The 15444-nt window shown below is 39.1% G+C and overlaps 1 protein-coding gene across 1 annotated transcript in view; it reads right to left on the reverse strand.

The window, feature by feature from the left end:
* Positions 1 to 13304: 13304 nt before the first annotated feature.
* LOC118972948 (uncharacterized) overlaps positions 13305 to 15444 on the reverse strand; it is a 31405-nt gene continuing 29265 nt past the window's right edge. The window contains exon 4 of the mRNA XM_037021227.2: positions 13305 to 14937. The gene's annotated coding sequence lies outside the window, so the exon portion shown is untranslated. The remainder of the gene's footprint in view (positions 14938 to 15444) is intronic.

The following is a 15444-nucleotide window of genomic DNA, read 5'->3' on the forward strand; positions in this document are numbered from 1 at the left end:
CTCTTTTCTCTTGGATCATATTTTTCTATAATGAAATTGCAATCTATGTTTTAAGTTTGGAAAAATGCCTCAAAAGTTAGCATCTAGGGAATAATAAACATTTAATGAAAGCTTATTATGTATGCAGTAATTGAAATATGTTAACTCATTTAAGAAGTTCTAGCATTCATTAGTGCTTTCATTCTAGTTTATTTTCTATAAAAAACAGACTTGCACTGGGAGGAGGAGGCAGTAGAGAGGGTGGTTGTGTTAACTGCAAACTCTGTTAAGTCTGACTTTAAGGCTAAAAAAATACCGAGTTCAGCTAATTTAATTTTAAAGAACCAATGTGACTGTTTAAATATTTACTCTCTTAACATCAATGATATATGAGTACTTCTAATTTACATGTTTAGAATTGTGTTTTTAAAATAAAAATCCAGGGGGGAGCCAAGATGGCGGCGTGAGTAGAGCAGTGGAAATCTCCTCCCAAAAACACATAGAGCTATGAAAATATAACAAAGAAAAATCTTCCTAAAATAGAGACCACAGGACACAGGACAACATCCAGACCACATCCACACCTGCAAGAACCCAGCGCCTTGTGAAGGGGGTAAGATACAAGCCCCAGCCCGGCGGGACCCGAGCGCCCCTCCCCCCGGCTCCCGGCGGGTGGAGAGAAACCGGAGCAGTTTTTTTTTTTGGCGAGCGCTTTTTGGAAGCCTTAGAGGGACGGGCCCCCGTTGCTGGGGAGGCAGGGTGGCGGGACCGGTGAGGAGGTGCCTGGGAACGGCGCCGGAGGACAAAGAATATCCCGCGTTTCTCCCTGCGAGACCTGGGGGCGGGTGCCTGAGACCAGTGCCTGAGGACGGAGGAGGTCGCGCGTTTTTCCCCCTTTTTTTTTTTCTCTTTTTGGCAAGCGCTTTTTGGAAGCCTTGAAGGGACGGGGACCCCAGTGCTAGGGAGGCACGGTGGCGGGACTGGTGAGTGGGTGGCTGGGACCGGCGCCTGAGGACAAAGAATATCCCCTGTTTTTCCCTGCGGGACCGGTGGGCGGGTGCCTGAGACCGGCACTTGAGGACAGAGGAAATCGCGCGTTTTTCCCCTTTTTTTTTTCTCTTTTCTGCAAGTGCTTTTTGGAAGCCTAAAAGGGACAGGGACCCCGGTGCTAGGGAGGCAGGGCGGCGGGACTGGTGAGCGGGTGCCTGGGACCGGCACCTGAGGACAAAGAATATCCCGCATTTTTCCCTGTGGGACCGGTGGGTGGGTGCCTGAGACCAGCACCTGAGGACGGAAGAAATCGCACGTTTTTCCCCTTTTTTTTTCTCTCTTTTTGCCAAGTGCTTTTTGGAAGCCTTGAAGGGACAGGGACCCCGGTGCTAGGGAGGCAGGGCGGCGGGACTGGTGAGCGGGTGCGTGGGACCAGTGCCTGAGGACCAAGAATATTGAGCGTTCCTTCCCTGCGGGACCGGTGGGTGGGTGCTTTTTGGAAGCCTTGAAAGGACAGGGACCCTGGTGCTAGGGAGACAGGGCAGCAGGACCAGTGCGCGGGTGCCTGGGACCGGCACCTGAGGAAAAAAAAAAAAAAAATCGCGTGTTTTTTCTTTTTTTTTTCCTTTCTGTTCCCTCTCTCATTGTTGCTGTTGTTGTTTTGGTTTGGAGAGTGCTTTTTGGAAATCTTAAAGGGGCAGGACAGGTCACTTAGACCAGAAGCAGGGAATCTGGGGATCTCTGGGCACTCTAACCCCCTGGGCAGCAGGGAGCACAGAGGCCCCTTACGGAGATAAATAGTCTCCTGGCTGCTCCCCCTCTAACGGGGCTCCACCATTTTGGAGGAACAGCCCCAGCCAGGCCAAGCCCACAGCAACAGTGGAGATAAACCCCAAAGCAACTGGGCAGGAAGCAGAAGCCCTGTCTGCGCACAGCTGCCCAGCACAAGCCACTAGAGGTCGCTATTCTCCCAGGAAAAGGCTACAAACCAACAAGAAGGGAAGCTCTTCCAGCGGTCACTTGTACCAGCTCTGCAGACTATCTCTATCACCATGAAAAGGCAAAACTACAGGCAGACAAAGATCACAGAGACAACACCTGAGAAGGAGACAGACCTAACTAGTCCTCCTGAAAAAGAATTCAAAATAAAAATCATGAACATGCTGACAGAGATGCAGAAAAAAATGCAAGAGCAATGGGATGAGATGCAGAGAAAAATGCAAGAGCAGTGGGATGAGATGCAGAGAAAAATGCAAGAGCAGTGGGATGAAGTCCGGAAGGAGATCACAGATGTCAGGAAAGAGATCACAGAAGTGAAACAATCCCTGGAAGGATTTATAAGCAGAATGGATAAGATGCAAGAGGCCATTGAAGGAATAGAAGCCAGAGAACAGGAACGTATAGAAGCTGACATAGAGAGAGATAAAAGGATCTCCAGGAATGAAACAACACTAAGAGAAATATGTGACCAATACAAAAGGAAAAACATTCGTATTATAGGGATACCAGAAGAGGAAGAAAGAGGAAAAGGGATAGAAAGTGTCTTTGAAGAAATAATTGCTGAAAACTTCCCCAAACTGGGGGAGGAAATAATCGAACAGACCATGGAATTATACAGAACCCCCAACAGAAAGGATCCAAGGAGGACAACACCAAGACACATAATAATTAAAATGGCAAGGATCAAGGACAAGGAAAGAGTTTTAAAGGCAGCTAGAGAGAAAACGGTCACCTATAAAGGAAAACCAATCAGGCTAACATCAGACTTCTCAACAGAAACCCTACAGGCCAGAAGAGAATGGCATGATATACTTAATGCAATGAAACAGAAGGGCCTTGAACCAAGGATACTGTATCCAGCACGACTATCATTTAAATATGATGGTGGGATCAAACAATTCCCAGACAAGCAAAAGCTGAGGGAATTTGCTTCCCACAAACCACCTCTACAGGGCATCCTACAGGGACTGCTCTAGATGGGAGCACCCCTAAAAAGAGCACAGAACAAAACACACAACATATGAAGAAGGGAGGAGGAGGAATAAGAAGGGAGAGAAGAAAAGACTCTCCAGACAGTGTATATAACAGCTCAATAAGCGAGCTAAGTTAGGCAGTAAGATACTAAAGAAGCTAACCTTGAACCTTTGGTAACCACGAATCTAAAGCCTGCAATGGCAATAAGTACATATCTTTCAATAGTCACCCTAAATGTAAATGGACTTAATGTACCAATCAAAAGACATAGAGTAATAGAATGGATAAAAAAGCAAGACCCATCTATATGCTGCTTACAAGAAACTCACCTTAAACCCAAAGATAAGCATAGACTAAAAGTCAAGGGATGGAAAAACATATTTCAGGCAAACAACAGTGAGAAGAAAGCAGGGGTTGCAGTACTAATATCAGACAAAATAGACTTCAAAACAAAGAAAGTAACAAGAGATAAAGAAGGCCACTACATAATGATAAAGGGCTTAGTCCAACAAGAGGATATAACCATTCTAAATATATATGCACCCAATACAGGAGCACCAGCATATGTGAAGCAAATACTAACAGAACTAAAGAGGGAAATAGACTGCAATGCATTCATTGTAGGAGACTTCAACACACCACTCACCCCAAAGGATAGATCCACCGGGCAGAAAATAAGTAAAGACACACAGGCACTGAACAACACACTAGAACAGATGGACCTAATAGACATCTATAGAACTTTACATCCAAAAGCAACAGGATATACATTCTTCTCAAGTGCACATGGAACATTCTCCAGAATAGACCACATACTAGCTCACAAAAAGAGCCTCAGTAAATTCCACAATATTGAAATTCTACCAACCAATTTTTCAGACCACAAAGGTATGAAAGTAGAAATAAATTCTACAAAGAAAACAAAAAGGCTCACAAACACATGGAGGCTTAACAACATGCTACTAAATAATCAATGGATCAATGAACAAATCAAAATAGAGATCAAGGAATATATAGAAACAAATGACAACAACAACACTAAGCCCCAACTTCTGTGGGATGCAGCGAAAGCAGTCTTAAGAGGAAAGTATATAGCAATCCAGGCACACTTGAAGAAGGAAGAACAATCCCAAATGAATAGTCTAACATCACAATTATTAAAACTGGAAAAAGAAGAACAAATGAGGCCTAAAGTCAGCAGAAGGAGGGACATAATAAAGATCAGAGAAGAAATAAACAAAATTGAGAAGAATAAAACAATAGCAAAAATCAACGAAACCAAGAGCTGGTTCTTTGAGAAAATAAACAAAATAGATAAGCCTCTAGTTCAACTTATTAAGAGAAAAAGAGAGTCAACACAAATCAACATAATCAGAAATGAGAATGGAAAAATCACGACAGACTCCACAGAAATACAAAGAATTATTAAAGACTACTATGAAAACCTATATGCCAACAAGCTGGAAAACCTAGAAGAAATGGACAACTTCCTAGAAAAATACAACCTCCCAAGACTGACCAAGGAAGAAACACAAAAGTTAAACAAACCAATTACAAGCAAAGAAATTGAAACAGTAATCAAAAAACTACCCAAGAACAAAACCCCGGGGCCGGACGGATTTACCTCGGAATTTTATCAGACACACAGAGAAGACATAATACCCATTCTCCTTAAAGTGTTCCACAAAATAGAAGAAGAGGGAATACTCCCAAACTCATTCTATGAAGCCAACATCACCCTAATACCAAAACCAGGCAAAGACCCCACCAAAAAAGAAAATTACAGACCAATATCCCTGATGAACGTAGATGCAAAAATACTCAATAAAATATTAGCAAACAGAATTCAACAGTATATCAAAAGGATCATACACCATGACCAAGTGGGGTTCATCCCAGGGATGCAAGGATGGTACAACATTCGAAAATCCATCAACATCATCCACCACATCAACAAAAAGAAAGACAAAAACCACATGATCATCTCCATAGATGCTGAAAAAGCATTTGACAAAATTCAACATCCATTCATGATAAAAACTCTCAGCAAAATGGGAATAGAGGGCAAGTACCTCAACATAATAAAGGCCATATATGATAAACCCACAGCCAGCATTATACTGAACAGCGAGAAGCTGAAAGCATTTCCACTGAGATCGGGAACCAGACAGGGATGCCCACTCTCCCCACTGTTATTTAACATAGTACTGGAGGTCCTAGCCACGGCAATCAGACAAAACAAAGAAATACAAGGAATCCAGATTGGTAAAGAAGAAGTTAAACTGTCACTATTTGCAGATGATATGATACTGTACATAAAAAACCCTAAAGACTCCACTCCAAAACTACTAGAACTGATATCGGAATACAGCAAAGTTGCAGGATACAAAATCAACACACAGAAATCTGTAGCTTTCCTATACACTAACAACGAATCAATAGAAAGAGAAATCAGGAAAACAATTCCATTCACCATTGCATCAAAAAGAATAAAATACCTAGGAATAAACGTAACCAAGGAAGTGAAAGACTTATACTCTGAAAACTACAAGTCACTCTTAAGAGAAATTAAAGGGGACACTAATAAATGGAAACTCATCCCATGCTCATGGCTAGGAAGAATTAATATCGTCAAAATGGCCATCCTGCCGAAAGCAATATACAAATTTGATGCAATCCCTCTCAAATTACCAGCAACATTCTTCAATGAATTGGAACAAATAATTCAAAAATTCATATGGAAACACCAAAGACCCCGAATAGCCAAAGCAATCCTGAAAAAGAAGAATAAAGTAGGGGGGATCTCACTCCCCAACTTCAAGCTCTACTACAAAGCCATAGTAATCAAGACAATTTGGTACTGGCACAAGAACAGAGCCACAGACCAGTGGAACAGATTAGAGACCCCAGAAATTAACCCAAACATATATGGTCAATTAATATTTGATAAAGGAGCCGTGGACATACAATGGCAAAATGACAGTCTCTTCAACAGATGGTGCTGGCAAAACTGGACAGCTACATGTAGGAGAATGAAACTGGACCATTGTCTAACCCCATATACAAAGGTAAACTCAAAATGGATCAAAGACCTGAATGTAAGTCACGAAACCATTAAACTCTTGGAAAAAAACATAGGCAAAAACCTCTTAGACATAAACATGAGTGATCTCTTCTTGAACATATCTCCCCGGGCAAGGAAAACAACAGCAAAAATGAGCAAGTGGGACTACATTAAGCTGAAAAGCTTCTGTACAGCGAAAGACACCATCAATAGAACAAAAAGGAACCCTACAGTATGGGAGAATATATTTGAAAATGACAGATCTGATAAAGGCTTGACGTCCAGAATATATAAAGAGCTCACACGCCTCAACAAACAAAAAACAAATAACCCAATTAAAAAATGGGCAGAGGAACTGAACAGACAGTTCTCCAAAAAAGAAATACAGATGGCCAAGAGACACATGAAAAGATGCTCCACATCGCTAATTATCAGAGAAATGCAAATTAAAACTACAATGAGGTATCACCTCACACCAGTAAGGATAGCTGCCATCCAAAAGACAAACAACAACAAATGTTGGCGAGGCTGTGGAGAAAGGGGAACCCTCCTACACTGCTGGTGGGAATGTAAATTAGTTCAACCATTGTGGAAAGCAGTATGGAGGTGCATCAAAATGCTCAAAACAGACCTACCATTTGACCCAGGAATTCCACTCCTAGGAATTTACCCTAAGAACGCAGCAATCAAGTTTGAGAAAGACAGATGCACTCCTATGTTTATCGCAGCACTATTTACAATAGCCAAGAATTGGAAGCAACCTAAATGTCCATCTGTAGATGAATGGATAAAGAAGATGTGGTACATATACACAATGGAATACTACTCAGCCATAAGAAGTGGAAAAATCCAACCATTTGCAGCAACATGGATGGAGCTGGAGAGTATTATGCTCAGTGAAATAAGCCAAGCGGAGAAAGAGAAATACCAAATGATTTCACTCATCTGAGGAGTATAGGAACAAAGGAAAAACTGAAGGAACAAAACAGCAGCAGAATTACAGAACCCAAAAATGGACTAACAGGTACCAAAGGGAAAGGAACTGGGGAGGATGGGTGGGCAGGGAGGGATAAGGGGGGGGAAGAAGAAGGGGGGTATTAAGATTAGCATGCATGGGGGGGAGGGAGAAAGGGGAGGGTGGGCTGCACAACACAGAGAGGACAAGTAGTGACTCTACAACATTTTGCTAAGCTGATGGACAGTAACCGTAATGTGGTTGTTAGGGGGGACCTGATATAGGGGAGAGCATAGTAAACATAGTATTCTTCAGGTAAGTGTAGATTAAAAATTTAAAAAAAAAAAAAGAAAGAAAGAAAGAAAAGGGGGATTACTCCTTAACAGGATAAAACTATTGGTAAATCAAAGATCAACGCATGCTTTAAATATCCTTAATGTTGATCACTTAAAGGGTGTCAGATGATCAGCTATGGAGGTACTCTTTTCTGATAATATTCCTTTCTCTTAATTAAAAAAAAAAAAAAAAGCAGTTACTGTGTGCTGACCTCCAATGAGTTCTGCACAGTGGTATAGAGGGCATGTCAAAGTGTGGGCAAAGGGTCTGTTTGTTTCTACGCAGAAGATCAAGGCCTAGCTTGGATACCCAGAAAATGAACTAAGATACGATATGAGGAGGAGCTTCCGGCATCAGCACTCTGGAGGACTCGTGCCGGGGGATGATCATCAAAAAGCCTCCACAGGGATCCGGACGATGCTGCGGTTGTGGCTGCATCCAGCCCACCATCTCCTGGACTTGCCATAAGAAGGAGGAGGGAGATGTCTAGGCTGGCATGTGCATACAGTGAGACAACGAATTTGACTGGATCTGTACTGTTGGAACTCAACCAGGAGTTGGGAGGGGTGCAAGTTGTAGCACCCCAAAATCTCATGACTATAGACTATCTATGGTTAAAAGAACATATGGGATGTGAACAGATCCCAGAAATGGGCTGCTTTAATTTGTCTGATGGTTCAAGTACAGTTGGACAATATCCATCATATCATAGATAAATTTTCACAAATGCCTAGGGTGCCTAAATGGTTTTCTTGGCTTCACTGGAGATGGATGGTAATTATAGATTTGCTTTGTTTATGTCACCGTATTCCTATTATGTCAATATGTGTGTGCAAATTAGTTAGTAGTTTAAAACCTATACATACTTAAGGTACTATACAAGAAGATATGTCAAAGAAATAATCAATCCTCCCAAGTTTCCTTCATATGCTACATCTATAGCTTTTCTTCTTCCTTCCTAATTACAAACTTTAAATAGAATTCGTGCCTCATATCGAATTTACCGAGTATCATAATTCCTCCAGGTGGTAAAGATACCTCGAGACAAGTGCTGGGCATAGAAGCCACAGGGCATAAATCTGCAAAGAAGTAAAAAGCTAACCTTTGCAAACAATATGGCTTCTCTCTCACTTACCAACTTTACATTTCCCTGTATGGCCCCGGAGGATGACTGGTTGGCCAGAGACGGGTGAGGTTCCTCAAGGGAGGAACAACCTAAGACAGGCACAGTCGCAGGGGGGCCATCAGGTGAGAATTTGGGGATCAACAGAGGTGAGGCTCAGAACCTCAACCCCCCTGCTTTGAGAGAAATCTTCTGCATCCGTGGATGTCTTGCTGCCCTTGTCTAGCCTGGATTGATACTTAGTCCATAGGCACACACCTGATCATCTGATCATCTACATTTGCCTTCTTACAGCACTAAACTATGTTTTCTACCTTTATCTTGCATCTACCTACCACTTCAGCATTTTATTAAAAATAATAATAATAATAATAATAGGAGAAATGTGGGATCAACATATAAATCAAGTACAAAAATCAAATGAATATTCATATTTGACCTGATGGTTTATAGGTCATATTGCATGATCAAAACCGAAAGTTTCTGTGATGACTGCCCTTGTACTGTTCACCATGTAAGAATTTATTCACTCTGTAAGAATTCGTTCACCATGTAAGAACTTGTTCGTTATGCTTCAGAAGATTGGAGACTGACGAGAATTAGGCTTGAGATGGATTAATGATTGTACATTGAGCATTGACCCCCCTATACTGAATTTTATTGTTGTTAACAACCATTTGATCAATAAATATGAGAGATGCCCTCTCAAAAAATAAAAATAAAAAAAAAAAATAAAAATCCAGATGTAGAAGGAAGTATGGACCTTACAAAGTTAATGTAAGTGTTAAGAACATCATTGAAACCTCAGATATCCTGTAGCATTTTTCTTTTTTCCTGCTAAAATACACATAGCGTAGTTATCTTAGCCATTTTTATGTGTATAGTTCAGTGGTATTAAGTACATTCACATTGTTGTGTGACCATCACCACCATCCATCTCCAGAACTTTTTCCTTCTTACAAAACTGACACTCTATACTTATTAAATAATAACTCCATATTTCCCCCTTAACCCTGGCAACCACTATTCTTTCTATCTCTGATTTTGACTAATACCTCATATAAGTGGACTCTTAGAATATTTGTCTTTTTGTGACAGGCTTATAGTCACTTAGCATAATGTCCTCAAGGGTCATCCATGTTGTAGCATGTCAGAATTTCCTTCCTTTTTAAGGCAGAATAAATTCCATCATGTATATATACCACATTTTGCTTATCCAGTCATTTGTCAATGGACACTTGGGTTGCTTTTGTGTTTTAGCTATTGTGAATAATGCTGCTTTGAATATGGGTATACAAATCTCTCTCTGAGACCTTGTTTTCAGTTCTCTTGAGTATATGCCCAGAAATGGAATAGCTAATTATAAGGTAATTCTATTTTTAATATTTTGAGGAACTAGTATACTGTTTTCCACAGTGGCTGTTCTGCTTTACATCTCCTCTCAGCAGTGTACAAGAGTTCCAATTTCTCCACATCCTTACCTACACTTGCTATTTTCCTTTTTTTTTTTAATAGTAGTCATCCAATGGTTGTGAAGTGGTATCTCATTGTAGTTATGATTTGCATTTCCTTACTGATTAGTAATGTTGCATTTGTTCATATATGTATTGGCCATTTGTATATCTTTGGATAAAAATCCAAGTCCTTTGGCTGTTTTTGAACTGAGTTGTTTTTGTTGTTGAGTTTTAGTTCTTTATATATTTGGGATTGATTATCAGATATGTGATTTGCAAATGTTTTCTCCCATTTTGTGGGTTGCCTTTTTACTCTGCTGATAATATGATGCACAAAATTTTTAAGTTTTCATGAAGTCCAGTTTGTCTTTTTTTTCATTGGTTGCCTTTAATGTCTTACCCAACAAATCATTTCAAATCGAGTGTTGTAAAGCTTTTGTCATGTTTTCTTCTGACTTCTGTAGTTTTAGGTCTTATATTTTGGGCATGGACCTATTTTGAATTTTTGTATATGGTGTTAGGTAAGGGTCCAGCCTCATTATTTTGCATGTAGATATCCATATCTTCTAGAATTATTTGTTAACTCTTTTCCTCATTAAATGGTTGTGGCACCTTTGTCAAAAATCATTTGGCAATATTTGCAAAGGTTTATTTCTGGATTCTGTTCCATTGGTCCATATGTCTGTCTTTATATCAGTAGCACACTTTTGAGTACTGTAGTTTTGTAGTAAGTTTTCAAATCAGGAAGTGAGAGTCTTCTAGCTTTTTTCTTGTTTCTCAGGATTGTTTAGGTTATTCAGCATTCCTTGAGATTTGTCTAAATTTTAGGATGGGTTTTTCTATTTCTGCAAAAAAACATTGGGATTTTAATAGGGATTCCATTAAATCTGTAGATCGCTTTGGGTAATATTGACATCTTAACAACAATCAATCTTCCAATCCATGAACATGGGATGTCTTTCCATTTATGTCTTTTTAAATTCATCAGTGTTTTCTAGTTCTGTTGTACAAGTCTCTCACCTTCTCAGTTAAGTTAGTTCCCAATATTTTTATGCTATTTTAAGTGCAATTGGTTTTATAATCTTTTTGGATAATTCATTGTTAGTCTTGCAGTATTTTAAGTTATAAATGTCATCTCTAGGTCTTGAATATAAGGTTCTCCTCAAAAGAGGAAGTACATTGTGTCCTAGTCTCAAAACTGGAAATGCATGATTTGGCATTCGAGCAAGATCCTGCTTATTCCTTCTGTTATAGGGAAAATATTGCAAAGCAGCATTTTCTTAATCACTAATCAATCACAATGGAGAAGCAAACTGGAATCCTTCCAGCAAAATCCCAGGCTGTGGCACTGTTAGATTGTTTTATTGTGCTCTATACACACAAACATTTCAAGTTTTTTAAGTCCAAAATGAGATTCAGTGCATATGTATTTTTAGAAAATCAGGCAAATAGAAGTGTCAGAGAGGAAAGCAGAATATTAATCAAGGCCTAAAGTAGGCACATGCCCTGTTATTCAGAGATGCCTTTTATTTCTGAGCTCTTAGTTGTAGAATGAAAGGAAACCAAATCCCATTAGGTTATATACTTACCTAAAGGTAAAAAGTTAGTGCAGAGAACCCTTGTGTTTGTTGGAAAGCATGGCCTGGGTGTTTTACAAGATATAAAAAGACTTCATTTATATCACATACCCATAAACATGTCTGGGACAAGAAGCCTTGCCTCTTAACTTTGTTATTTGACCAACCATGCCCCTTAATTGCTTTTTTGAGAAAGTAGTACAGCAGTGGTATCAACTGGTAAAAGGAGCCAACTCCAAACTCCTTTTTAAGCAGTTTGAATAAGAACATGCAAAATTAGGGCTGTATCTTTTTGACCAACCAAGTGGGTTCTGAATAGAACTAAGGTTGGGAAGCAGAAGGGACAAAGCTCTGAGGTTCTTGGACAAAGCTCTGAAGTTCTTTCCATTTGATGATTCAACACTGTGAGTACAAAATACTTGCTCCTTTAGAACAGCATTACCTATTGCCCTCACCCCTTCCCTACACTCTTAAATGGGACTCAACCCCATTGGCCTGTGCTAAACTGTGATGGAAGTAACTCAGTACGCGAGGAAAACAACGGAGTGCTTTGGCAGCTACGTTTTTCATTTAATTTTTTTGAGTAGGTAGTTTCTTCTGGGTTTAATGCAGAGGAGGTTTAAGTGCTGTAGGTGCTGTAGACATGTTTTCTTCATTAAACCTGCAAATATTAAGCACTTACTTTACTTTAAGAAGAGAAATATAAAGGTAAATTCAGTAGATGAAGAAGAGTAGCCACCAAGCTGAGAAAGAGAATAATGTGAGCTTCTGCATCAGGTCCTTTAGATTAGCCCCATCTCTGGACTTTGAAGTTGTATGAACCAATAAATCCTCTTTTTGACTAAGCAAAAAATTTTGTCACTTGCTATGAAAAGAGACCAAATCAAATAGCAAATCCATCAAAGTTGCCTCATTTTACACTTTAGGAAACAGTCCTAAAGGGTGACTTACTTGGTGTCAAACTTCTGACTAAGGAGATGGTCTTGGGTGACATTTGTTTACATGATAACAAGAAAAACCTGGACAAAACATTCCATAATTTTCCATGGGGCTAACAAAAAGTAATATATGTAAGGAAGACTTGAAATGAATTCCGGAAAGAATTTATAGGTAACAGAACTGGGCAGCTTCCGGTCTTGAGGTGGGCTCCTGGTGTGGGTATGGGTAGGCCTGCCATAGATGGGGAGACATTGAAGGGCTGAGAGAGTCTGAGAGATGGTATGGAATGGAAAGACAGCTTGGGATCTGAAAGCATCACAAACACAAAAACAAATGGCCTAGCTCAGCAATTCTGTCCTTATGTCGGCTGCCTCCCTTCAAATTTTGCTGAGAAGGTAGTGGAGGAGGGGCTAATAAGCATAATGATGTAGCTGTGCATGTTCTCAGGTGATTACGTTCTGGGATTCTGTCAAGTTGACTCCGAAGGTGAACCAAAAATACCTAGAAGTACAACCAACCCCTTCCCTGGTCAAATTCTGACAAGATCAGAAAGAGCATCTGGGAAAATTGGGAATTGGGTTGATCACAGGTAGAATCAATCTAACTAAAGTTGCAACTCAGCCCCAGCCCTACTCTTAAGATGAATCTGAATGATCAGGTTTTCTAATGGTTAGAAGAAGTGTTTCTACTTTTTGGAAAGCAAACAAGTATTATGTTTGTTCTTATACAGTTTTTTTCTTTTTTATTATTTCTTATTATACTTAATTGTTCTTTTATTAAATAATGTCCAAAATACAGTATCAAATTATGAGACATGCAAAGCAAGAAAATATGTCTCATAGAAGTCAATAGAACTATTATGAACATAAATAAGTTTATTGTAAAGAAATGAAAATTATAGAACTGTAAAATACAATGTCTGAAATAAATTTGTTGATTGGACTTAACAGTAGATTGGAAAAGAAAGAATCAGAAGATGTGAAGATCAATCGATAAAAATGACCAAAACTAAAGCAGAGAAAAAGGACTGGAGAAAAAAGCAACAGTATCATATAAAGCAGTCTACATATAACGGGTTTCAAAAGGAGAGGAGAGAGTACACAGCACCTGATATATTTGAAAACCTGAAAATGCAATTAAAAATTTCTATTTACAATAGCATCAAAGAGAATAAAACACTTAGGAATAAATTTAACAAATTAAATGTAAAAGTTAAAATCTTAAAACTAAATCATAGGTGAAAGATATAAAGAAAATCTAAACTATGGAAAGACATCTATGACCATGGGTCAGAAGATACAATTGTTAGGATGGCAATACATTCCAAATTGATCTATAGATTCAAAATAATCTCCATCAGAGTCCCAGATAGCTTCTCTGTAGTAATTGATAAGCTGATCTTAAAATTCATAAGGAATCGTAAGGGACACAGAATAGTCAAAGCAATCTTAAAAATGAAGAACCAAATTGAAGGACACTCACTTCCCATTTCAAAATTTACTACAAAACAATAGGAATCAAGACAGTGTGATACTGGCACAAGAACAGACATACAGATCAGTGGAATAATTGAGAGTCCAGAAATAAAACCATGTATCTATTCTGATTTTTTATTTTTGACAGGAGTGCCAAGAGCATTCAATGGGGAAAGAATAGTCTTTAACAAATGGTGCTGAGACAAGTGGCTATCTATGGTCTCTGCTTACACTATATACAAATTAGAGGGTCTTTAACAGACCCATCCTAACACTGGATAAAATCAAATTTCCACAAGTTCAAGGAGATCAGTCAGTAATATAACTGCTTGACAGAACAAAAAGCTCTTCAGAAAATAATAAAAAGACCCAGAGTCTACAACTTTTATCACTCACAATATTCAATATACAGTAGACATATAATCCTGTAAAGAGGAAATGTGACATAGTAAAAGAGAAGAGTAGTCAACAAAAACAGACAAGATGACTCAGAATTAACAGACAAGGATTTAAAAGCATCTATTAAAAATATGTCCACAGACCTAAAGGGAAAGATGACTGTAACACATGCTCAGATGGGGAATCAGAAGAGACGAAAACATGAAAAAAGCATCAAATGAAATTTTAGAACTGAAAACTACAGTGTCTACAATTAAAAATTCATTAGATGGGCTTTACAAATTGGAGATAGCAAGAGAAAGATTTAATGGTCTTAAAGATAGATCAAAGAGGTTTAATACAAAGAGTGACAGCCAAATGCCAATAGAGGGCATCTCAAAAGCAGGTCACATGAAAGAAGTCAGACACAAGAGAGCATATATATATACTATATGATTCCATTCACAGGAATTTCAAGAACAGGAAAACTGATTTCCAGTAGTACAAAACAAAACTAATTGCCTAAGAGGGGCAATCGGATGGGGACTGGATGGGAGAGGACACAAGTGAACTTACTAGAGTAATGGACATGTCCTATATCTTGATTGTAGTACTGATTGATGTACGCACTCATCAAAACTCATGAAATTATACACTTAAGAGCTTTTCACTTCACTGTGTGTACTGATTAACCTGAAAGAGGGCAGGAAAAAAAGAATAGAACAAAAACAGATTAAATAGGAAACAAACAGCAAAGTGGTACACTTAAACCTAATCATATTAATAATTAAATGGTAAACATAAAAGGTAGCTTTTTTCTTATTGTCTCTGAAAACTAAAAAGTGAGAAAAATTAAAGATAATGTAGTAGGTTGCTTCTAAAATGACTCCCTTTTATCTCCGTCCCCTGATATTCATGTCGTATGTAATCCCCATTTATGTGTATGTAGGTCTGATGTAGTGACTTGCTTCTAACAAACAGAATATGGCAAATGTAATGGGATGTCACTTCTGAGATTACATTACCTAAAACTGTTATTTCCATCTTGCTGGTCCTCTCTCTCCCTCACTCTCACTTCTCACTCTCTGAAGACGCAAGCTGCCTTGGACTTTGACCCCTCCCCACCACCATCCCCTGGCAGGAACAAGGTAACCCTCATCCATCCAGAGGAGGATCTGGGAAGAGAGAAATGATGAAAGG

The sequence above is a fragment of the Manis javanica genome, chromosome 4 (genome assembly GCF_040802235.1).
Source record: "Manis javanica isolate MJ-LG chromosome 4, MJ_LKY, whole genome shotgun sequence".
NCBI classification, from domain to species: domain Eukaryota; kingdom Metazoa; phylum Chordata; class Mammalia; order Pholidota; family Manidae; genus Manis; species Manis javanica.